General features: G+C 35.4%; 1 long non-coding RNA gene and 1 pseudogene across 3 annotated transcripts; one reads left to right on the top strand and one right to left on the bottom strand.

The window, feature by feature from the left end:
- Positions 1-218: 218 nt before the first annotated feature.
- Positions 219-3126, bottom strand: LOC145165144 (beta-fructofuranosidase, soluble isoenzyme I-like; annotated as a pseudogene). Its single transcript, XR_013739912.1, has 5 exons — positions 2650-3126; positions 2494-2502; positions 1294-2115; positions 1056-1217; positions 219-866 (listed from the first exon to the last, which is right to left on the bottom strand). The product of XR_013739912.1 is annotated as a beta-fructofuranosidase, soluble isoenzyme I-like (transcript).
- Positions 3127-6632: 3506 nt separating this feature from the next.
- LOC145162187 (uncharacterized) lies at positions 6633-10292 on the top strand. 2 transcript variants are annotated; one of them, XR_013738945.1, is made up of 5 exons: positions 6633-6878; positions 6968-8091; positions 8165-8631; positions 8714-9904; positions 9973-10292. It is a non-coding gene; the product is annotated as an uncharacterized LOC145162187 (long non-coding RNA). The 2 variants fall into 2 exon arrangements; XR_013738944.1 differs by having other exon boundaries at positions 8714-10292.
- The last annotated feature ends 222 nt before the right edge of the window (positions 10293-10514 follow it).

Here is a 10514-nt window from a genome sequence, read left to right as displayed (position 1 = left end):
TAACTAAGAAATTGGAATGTATAGTATAGGTCGTTTCCTGTTTCGCAAAGAAATTGGATTATATAGGACAAGCTTTACCATTTCGCGAATCAAGATATCCTTGTTCCCGATTTAGCATACCATTTTGACCATTTCTGTGATTAAGCCTTCTATTAAAAGAATGTATAAGTATAAAGAATACACAACTTGAAAAATAAAGTATAATGAAGTTTACAAAATGGCACTTTTCTTTGAATTATTCACTATCATGTACAAAAATAAGATATTGGAAGGATGATTACATACAAAAGAATTGAGGGATATCTTTTCCCACTCTTAGATCAATTTTAAACAATAATAGAACAAATAATATATTTAACATCTAATTAGACATGAGCAGAATTCATTTGCCATATGTTGACTGAGGCAGTAACTTTGGTTGCCGTAGCGTTGTTAAACAAGAATAATTGAGCATTGTTGTTGATAGCCTTTGTTGGATAAACACGTGAAGTGATACATGATCTTCCCTCTTGTGCAAAACTTTCAACTATCGAATGGTCCACCAAGATTCTCATAGACAACTTTTCACCTTTAAGAATTGGGACAATGCTCCCATAAATCGACTTATCGACATCATTAGCATTAGATGACCTAGATTGATCAGCACAAAAGAATGTTTTAAGGTTCCCATCAACTCCTTTGGCAACATAGAAATACACGGGAGTGTGTTCAGCTACACCTTCTTGTGCAAGGACTGAAAAACCGAATGGTCCCAATGCACCTCGTTGTGCGGCTCCACTATTTTTGGCACAATCATATGCAACATCGGCTCCGTTTAATCGCTCCACTGTCTTCTTATCCACTTCAAACTCGGCCACAATATCTAGCTGTAAATTATAATAATTCGAAATCTTATAACCAATCATATATACAAAGTACTTTTAATGACAATGACAACTAGACATAGTCTCATTTATTTCTACTTTTTATATATGTTGTAGTCTCATTTCTCTTTATGACTCTTTTGGAGATAAATTCTACAACTAACATAACAAAAAGGAAAATATATCAAGTACCTGAGATGCAGAAGACAGGTTGAGTGGCACGAGTGAGCCAACATCTAAAACGACATCCTTGAAAACCGTAAGGTTTTTCCGCAATCGATTAATTTCTTCAATGGGCCACTGAATTATATTGCTTTGAGTTTTTTTATCCAACACAATAGTTCTTGGAACTCCCTGTGAAAAATGTAGAAGTATAATAAATATATAGTGAAAATTGTCGGATTTGAAACATTTTAAGATAGAGACATACCTTCTTGATGTCGGAGGCTTCGGTGTCTGTCTCTTTCATCCAACTCCACAAAACTCTTCTTTGTTTGTTTTGGTCGAAAAATGTTTTTGAGGTCGTATCTCAACCCGATTCCCACATCTAATGTAGGATTATCTTGGGTCCATTTCCCCTTGTAGGCATCATAAGTACCGATGGCATAATAGTCATTTCGGTCATCATCCATACTAGCTTTGACTATGTGTTTGACCCCAGGCCCATCTACTGACGTGTCAAGCCCATTCTCGCCTTGTTTTGATATCGGGTAAAAATCAACACATTCCCACATACCGGTACCCGGCACAGCATGGAGCAACCCGTCTAAAAGCTCAAAGGTTCTGAAGTCTTCTGCGTCGTAAACCAATGAAATACCGGTTTTGTTGATCTTAGAACCGATGGTGATTCGCCACTTTCCCTCTGGGGTCTGCCATGCGGTTGTTGGATCACGGAAATCTTTATTATCGATACCGGGTGGTGGGACCAGAACCGGGTTTCCGGGGTATTTGACCCAGTTGATTAGGAAGGGGTCAGATGGGTCGGCTGGATAAGCTAAGTTTTGGACCTGGACGGATTCGTTGGTGGATCCGGTGTAAAGTACGACGAGTTGACCGTCGGGAAGGATGGTGGCGGAACCAGTCCAGACACCCTGTTCGTCATACCACTGGTCGGTTTCCATGGCGATGGGGAGGTGGCGCCAGTTAATTAAGTCTTTGGAGACAGCGTGGCCCCAAACGATTTTGCCCCACACCGGAGCATCGGGATGATATTGATAGAACAGGTGGTACCATCCATTGTAAAACACTGGACCTGAAATATATTTTAATTAAAATAAAAATGTCAAAAAAGTGCATGTAAAGAAGAGTAGACCTCAAAAAATATTTATATAAAGTATATTTTTATTAAAAAAATGTTAAAAAAGTGCTTAAAAAGGATGTTATCTTTCTTCCTTTTCAGTTATAACTTTGAAGTTTGAAAGTAAGGATATGCTTTTTTAAGAATAATTTGATAAATAAAGAATATTAATTGTACTACTTGTTTTCTTGTATGAATGAATCACGAAAACGAGAGTGGGCCATCCTTAGGATAAAAGCACTGTTTTATTAAACACTTTAACTCATAATTATGTATTGTTTATTTCGAATTTATAATATAAAAATATATAAACCGAATGAGTTTTGAACTTACCGTTAGGATCTGAAGAGAGAATCGCGATCACCACAGCGATGCCAAAAAAAAAAACAAAAAAAAAATAAATAAATAAGTAATGATGTTTCTAATCACATTCATCATGTGAAATTTAACTCAAATTTTCTGTGTGTATGTAAGAAAGAACTAATTTACCGTTCATCCAGTTTTTCTTGGGTTGGAAGTGAAAGGCAGTTCTTTGCCACTCCAACATGTCGTTGCTCCATGGATACGAATTATTTGCACCCAACAATGGATGAAAAGATTTCTCCGACACACCTTTGTCCAACCCACGAGATAAAGGTGTTACCTTTTCCGGAGTTGCCGCCGTGGATGGCACCGGACTGGTGTTCAAGTTTTTGAGAAGCATTGGCCTGTTTCCGGCGAACAATGCCACTAGAAAGGCAACGGCCAAGAACACAGACACAAGAAAGAGGGCTGTCTTTCTGGATGGGCGGATGGTGCGATCATTTCCGGCGGGTTGTTCGCCGTCAGGCAATGGGGCGTAGGAGTAGGGAAGGGCGGAGGTGGTGATTGGGTTTTCAAGGTCTGAGACTGTCGGAGAAGCCATCATGTGAAAGTTAGTCAAAACTCAAAAGATGTTTATGGTGAACGTGATTTGCAGGTAGATACTGGCTACCCTATTTATAACAAAAATTTCGCCAAATACGAGAGATTTGGAAATTATATATGCTGAGGTGGAATTTGTCAGGTACACATAGTTCTGAACAATAGGTGGAAAACAGCAGGGTGTTTATATTTTTCTTTGGAAGGTATATCATCAAACATTTTCTCTACTATATTGCATTGAAACTGAACAATTTTTTTTTAGAATAAACTACATGATTAATGTTTCCTGTGGTTTGGGGGTAATATATGTGTTTTGTCCTTTTTTTTTTTTTTTTCAATTCCGAAGGTTCTCAAACTTTGTTTTGTTGTGTCTTTGGTCCCTATATGACATAAAAACCTATATGACATAAAAAGACTATTTTGTCTTTAATATATGTATATATTTTTTGATTTTCTATTATCTATTTGTTATTTTTAAATTTAAAAAAAAAAAAAATTAATGTGCCATTACTAATCAACCCAATATCCCACATACATCTTCCATGTTCAAAGATCCAGCCACCACACTAAAATCATCATTGTTCACTTCTCACAACCACAACAATCACTATCGTTCACCGTCGTCAACCACCAGCACTCACCGCCTCCAAATCATATTCAAAGCTGATATTAAACTTTAAACCTAAAACCAAAATGAATATATGAAAATTTTGAAGTCAAACCTCAAAGCTGAAATCAAAATCACATATGAAATCAAACATCAAAAACATATATGAAATCAAACCTCATATTCAAAACCTTAAGAAACCTAAAATTCAAACCAAGATTTGGAACCCACATGTGAATCCCTTGTGATATGTTTTTGTTTTCCTTCATTAACTGCATTTTTTAATACAATATGTTTTTTTTTCGAAAGAAAATACAATATCTTATGTACATGTCAAATGACATAAATAGTCCTCTAACTTAAAAGAGTAATGATAATAACATAAGGGTAATTTGGTCTTTTGCACTTACTTGCACATCCTTCTCTACTTCTCTTAGAATCCAGATGATGGCATGATCAGATGTAACATGTGATGATAAAACAATATGTTCAAATCTATCATTAACGGGTTGAAGTTCTTATCTCTAGAGTATACCCTTACATAGTCATTTGTTTTTTAAACAATGTTCAAATCTATCATCGGTTTACCACATCATCGGTTTACCACATCTGAGAAACATGTGATGATAGACCAATATGTTCAAATCTATCATCGGTTTACCACATCTGAGAAACAATGTTCATGTGGAGTTCAAACCCAATACGTAGTAATTCCAAGTATACCCTTACATAGTTATTTGTTTTTCAGTAATTAATTATATTCTGAGGGTTTTAACTAATTTGATTGTTTATTTCTACCATCTCTGTAACTTTATCATTGCGCTTTGACATCTCAATCGAAAAAGCGAGCCACCATTTTAAAAGTGCTTTCGTCGGATATACAATTGGCTTGGTCTTTATAATTGTTGTCATGAATTGGTTTCAAAATGCGGGCCCGGTGAGAATGTACGTGTCAGAGTATCTGGGATTGAAGAAGAAGACATACTATCCGACTTTGTTCTTTCCAGTATTGGTATTATGTTTTCTTTTAATTAAGTTTATCTTTAATATATACATATATTTATGAAATAAAGAAATGTAATAATGTTTTCAATATTGGATATCTTTCTAGAGTTTGATGTTTTTTTTTTCTTTTTTTTTTTTTGCAGCAAAACCAATGCCAGTAGTTCACGAGTTCATCCCTTAGTTGCAAATTCTTGAATTGTTGGAAAATTTATTGACCTTACATAAATCTTTCACCTTGGATTTATTATTATTCTTGATCACTTATTTTTATTTTATGGATTTTTATTTTTATTTTTTGTTTTAGGCTATTTTCACAGCTAGATACAAAGCTATATTGCATATTGTTGTTGAGGAATGTGAGATTATTGAGTTGATGCATCAGGTTGATCCTAAAACCAGGAAACTAGTGAAGAAGAAGGTGATTTTTCTCAAGAATGGTGTTGTTGTCATTTGTCGTGTTCAGTGGTGGATCCAGGATTGAAGTAAAGGGAGGTCCGTTATACATAAAAAAAACTTATATAAAAATAAAACTATTTTTTTTTTTTGGGAATCTGTAGGTGTCTGCAACAAAAATATGTTAAGGTGAGACTTTTTCTACAAGAATGGGTGCCACAAAGGGGGTTTTTTTTAGCAAAAGTAAAATTTTTAAATGGGGGTGCAAGGACCCTACTCCTAACATGCTGCATCCGCCACTGGTAGTATTCAGGTTAGTTTTCATATTTGTTAAAAAAACCGTTTTGCCCTTTTAACATATCCGTTCTATTTACTATTACATTTCTTTCTTACCTCTTCCTTTTTCCCCTTGATGTCTATTTACTTTTAAAACCCTTGTATATACTACAAAATCTTCATAAAGAAAATTCATGATTATTTAAACTACAATTTTATAAATACTGTCATTTAGTTGTTTATAAATTTAAATTTGTTGAATGACATTAATTTTTATTGTTGTTTCTCTAATATTTTCCCCAGATGACTAATATGATATGCATTGACAAATTCACAAACTTTCAACAACTTGGTTTATTTACACTTCGTTCTTTTAATATTTTTCTAATTCTAAAAGGAAAAATACAAAAAAGGATTTTGACATTCACTATTTAATCGATTTAGCCACTTAACTACTTTCTACTTATTAAACCATTATATTCTTTTAGACTATTTTAAAAACCATTTTCCCCATTTTTTTGCCCCGGTATTTGTGTTGAATTTTGTCTCTTCATTATTTGTATAACAATAATGTTGAAGGGTTGTAAACGTATTGTGTTCTAAGTTGGGGAGTTTTTAACCGGTAGAAATAGCAATTGAAATTTGTAGGTGAGTGACCCATCTTTCACTTTTTAATTCTCTCTTTCTAAGTTGAAAAAAAAAAAGTTTCTAACCCGGGGCGAAGCTGGGGTTCTTTTCTTGTTTGCCATTATAAGTGTCGCTCATACTTTTTATATTTGTTGTAGTGTTATTTGTGTTTAATGATAATTTGCCTAACATCATTTGGTTGGTTATTTTCCAATTGATTGTGTCGATTTTCTAATCCAAACTTGTGATACAATAATTAACGCACTAAATAGACAAGGTCTCATCCATTGAAACATGTGCCATTTGGCGTCTTAGTAGTCACTCATTTGGTTAGTTTAGCAGCCGAATAATAATAATTTGTTTTCAAATGGATAATTGGTGCCTTTGACATGAATATACATGTCTTCGTTTCATTTTTTAGCCACAAACTTAAAGTCGGAGGATGAAGACAAAGAATCATAATTGTCACTATGTTTGATGATAGTAGGAGATCGCCTAATCCGATCTGTATGTTGGGCTTTGTACTTAGTTTGTTCACTGCCAGATTTAAAATTTTCTTTAATATGTTATTTTTCTTCTTTAAAAAATATCTTTTCGTTATAATTCAATATTTTTATTTTGGGGAAAACCCTATAATTCAATTTTCAGTCCTTGTGGCCATACTTGTGTCGTTGAGCTATCGACTTAAGACTAATAGCCGGTTAACAAACGGTAACCTGCCTCAACCGGTCACCTTTTACCTTGAAACACTCATCCGTCACCTTTCTCTCCTTACGTGTTCATCTTTCAGAACTCAAAATGGGTTTTCATGCATACAAACGTTTGGGAAGAGGGGTTTGAAAATGGATTGTGAAGAATCACCATTTTCACACGGGAAATTGTTGTTGAGACACACTGCAAGTGCAAGGTACGTAGGTCCGAACATGAAATTGAAGTGTATGTGAGTTTTTTCTTATGTCATTATCAGTAACAAGTTATTTATTGCACATTTAGCAGACGACCTCTGTTTAGAAACACAAAGACAAACGACCTAAAACTGGTACTAAGAATGAGAAAGGCAAAGGACCTGACCTGAAAAGGTATACGTTGAAGACTCGGACTCAGATAATGAAGTTTTTGACTTCAGTTTCTTGGATTTTTCACAAGAAACCTTCAAACCACCATCCAACCTATGTAATGACCCTTTTCTTAACTTTTTGTGTGATGAAAATATGTTAAAGAGGGGTATAGACGGGTCGGGGGATGATAATAATCAACCTGGTGTAATTAAGGTTGAGCATGGCCACATACCAGAGGTAAATGATGAAGAAATTGGTGTAGAGTTTAGGGTCCAAGATCCAAACCAACTTTGGAGCGATATGAGACCTGAATTGGGTGAGTGTTATGAGTCCCCTGCTCAACTTAGGTTTGCATTAATAAATTGTGCAGTCCATAATGGTTATGGTATTTACTTTGAGAAGAGTGATAGACTTAGGGTAATTGTTAGGTGTGGAAACAATTCTAGTGATAAAAAGCCATGTCCTTTTAGGGTAGCAGTTGCTTGGAAGTATAATGAAAGGACATTCCAAATTAAATCCATTGTTAAGACTCATCTTTGTGCCAACTTTGGTAGCTTAGTTACTTCTAACTGGTTAGCAAAGCACTACTTGCAAGATGTCATCAGGAAGCCCAAAATGACATTAGATGAGATGAAAAAAGATGTTTTGAGGAGGTTTTCAGTGAATGTATCTAAGGGGCAATGTCAACGAGCAAGGTCACAGGCTAGGGAGATGATAGAAAGAAAGTTAGAGGAACACTATGTTAGGGTTTGGGACTATGCAGATGAAATCATCGGGTCTAATCCAGGGAGCACATGCAAGGTTGGGGTAGATGTCAATCCTAGTGGAATAAACTATTTCAAGAGGTTCTATGTATGCTTCAAGGCTTTCAAGGATGGATGGAAAAAAAAGATGCAGAAAAGTGATAGGACTGGATGGATGTTTCTTTAAGGGCCAAGTAAAAGGTGAGCTATTGACTCTTATTGGCAGAGATGCAGACAATCATGTCTACCCAATAGCTTGGTGGATGATTTGGATCTTGGTGGTGGTAATGGGCTAGTTGTTATTTCAGACCAACACAAGGTATGTATATTATGCCTTTCAATAAAAAAAATTGTACAAATATGTTACTTATTAATTTGTTATCATATTATAGGGACTATTGCAGGCTGTGGCACAATTTCTTCCACACGTTGAACACAAACAATGTGCAAGACATATATTTGCAAATTTTAGGAACATATATATATGATTGGAACTAAAGAATTTGTTTTGGGAGGCTGTTAAAAGTACAGTAGAAGTGGACTTTAAAGCTACAATGGAGAAGATCAAGAGCATCACACTTTCAGGTTATACCTATCTAAAGGCAAGACAACCAGAAACTTGGTGCAGGGCCTTCTTTACAACAAGATTTGCATGTGAGGCTGTAGAGAATGGCATTTTAGAATGCTTCAATTCTTTGATAAGGCAGATGTGGAAGAAACCTTTACTTACAATGCTTGAGGAAATCAGAATTTACCTAATGGAAAGAGTTTATCATCAAAGGGATTTGCCTAACCAATGGAGATGTGACTATAGCCCAAATACCCTATAAAAACTTATAGAATTTGGGAAAGATATGAGGTAAAATGTTAACACATTAACTGTTTTTAATTGGCTATAATATTATTACATATAATTGGTCACTAACTTGTTTATCTTGTAGGTTGTGGAAGGTAATAGCAAGTGGAGATCATTTATTTGAGCCTAGGTATGCATATGATGGGTATAGGGCGGATTTACATCATCATTCATGCACATGCAGAATGTGAATGTTGTCTGGAATACCATGTGTTCATGGTCATGCAACAATCAACTATGTGCACAGAGATCCTCTTGAGTTTTTTTCTCCCTGGTTCCATAAGGACAAGTTGATTGCAACATATATGGACAATATACTGCCTGTTGGTGGAAGCAGTTTGTGGCAAAGGACTGATTTCATCAATCCATTACCACCCCTTGTGAGGAGAATGCCTGGGAGACCTAAAGTAAACAGAAGGAAGCATGCTTCTGAATCTCAAGACTCTAAATATCCAACTCAAAGGGCAAAGATACCTAGGACTGTCAGATGTGGAAAATGCCAACAAATTGGGAATAACAAGAGTATTTACAAGAATGAAGAGGTTCCCAAAGATCATATTCCAACAAGGAAGCTTGGGAGACCAAGGAAATATGGAGTTGGTCAACTATATTATGACCACTTCCCACCTAAAAGGAATGGAACAAGGATGGATGGTGAAGGTACAAGCACTACTCCAAAAAATGTTCAACAAGAATAAATTAAACCTACACAAAATCTGGGGGATGATGTACCAATTGAAACTGTTCAAAGTGTACAAGATGAAGGGGATAAAGTGGGTAGACAAACTGCTCACCATGAGAATGTGGATAAGAAACCTACTCCTAAGAAAAGGATAAAGATGAAGGCAAATAGGGGAGGGAAAAGCAACATCATTTGGAGGAGGGAAGAAACTGATGTGGGGGAGGGATAGGAGATGTGTCCCTTACTTGTTAAGAATTTATTAATGACATCTTAATGGATACACCTTATGCTGATAATAAAATGACTAAGGTTGAGGTGAAAGTGCCTGATGTTGTGTTGAATGAGACTACAGATGAGGTGAATGAGACTGAAGATGAGGTGAATAAGATTGAATGTAGGGTGACAGAGCATGTGACTAAGGTGAATGAGCTTGAGGCTGAGGGGAATGAGTTTGAGCCAGAGGGGAATGAGGCTGAGGTGAATGACCTTTAGGCTGAAGGGAATGAAGCTAAGGTGAATAAGTTTGAAGGAATGATAAGAGACATGGTTGAATTTGGATATCCACAACCTGAAATTGAGTTAACTATGCAAAAGGTATGCAATTTATGTGTCCCTTTTTATATGTTCTTATCACTCATATCATAATATCTGTTTGCTTATAGTTAGTAGGGAAAGACATAAGATGAGGTTTGTTTCATTGTTGAAGAGGAGGAAACCTTATGAAAGAATCATAAAGATAAATCTAAGCAAGAGTGAACCTGTTTTGTTTTCTGAGAAAGAAGAGGCCTTATATGAAGGACAATATATTGTGTTTTGATTATCATGTATGCATATTGTAGGGGTCAAATGGGCATAAGTATTTAGTCTGCCCTTTTTGAACATATATCCCTATATCTTTTGGATTAGCATGTTTCATAGTATAGGGGTAAAATGGGCATTAGTTTTTTGTCTGCCCTTTTTGAACATATATATATCTTTTGGTAACAGGTTTCCAATTCACGTCCAATAAATTTGGCAAAATTTAAACCTTGGTTCTTATTGTTATTACCCATTTGTGTAGTTATGTTGGTACTTTGGTCATACTACATTGTATTTTTTGGGATGCTATTGTTGGCTAATGATAAAATATCAGCTACTATTACCTTTGGTTGACAGTAGATAGTCTTTTTAAGTTCATTATCTTGATTGTTGTTAATTGAATCTA

The sequence above is a fragment of the Lactuca virosa genome, chromosome 3, assembly GCF_052849685.1.
Source record: "Lactuca virosa cultivar CGN04683 chromosome 3, Lactuca_virosa_CGN04683_v6, whole genome shotgun sequence".
Classification (NCBI taxonomy): Eukaryota; Viridiplantae; Streptophyta; class Magnoliopsida; order Asterales; family Asteraceae; genus Lactuca; species Lactuca virosa.
This window is presented reverse-complemented; position numbering and strand designations above follow the sequence as displayed.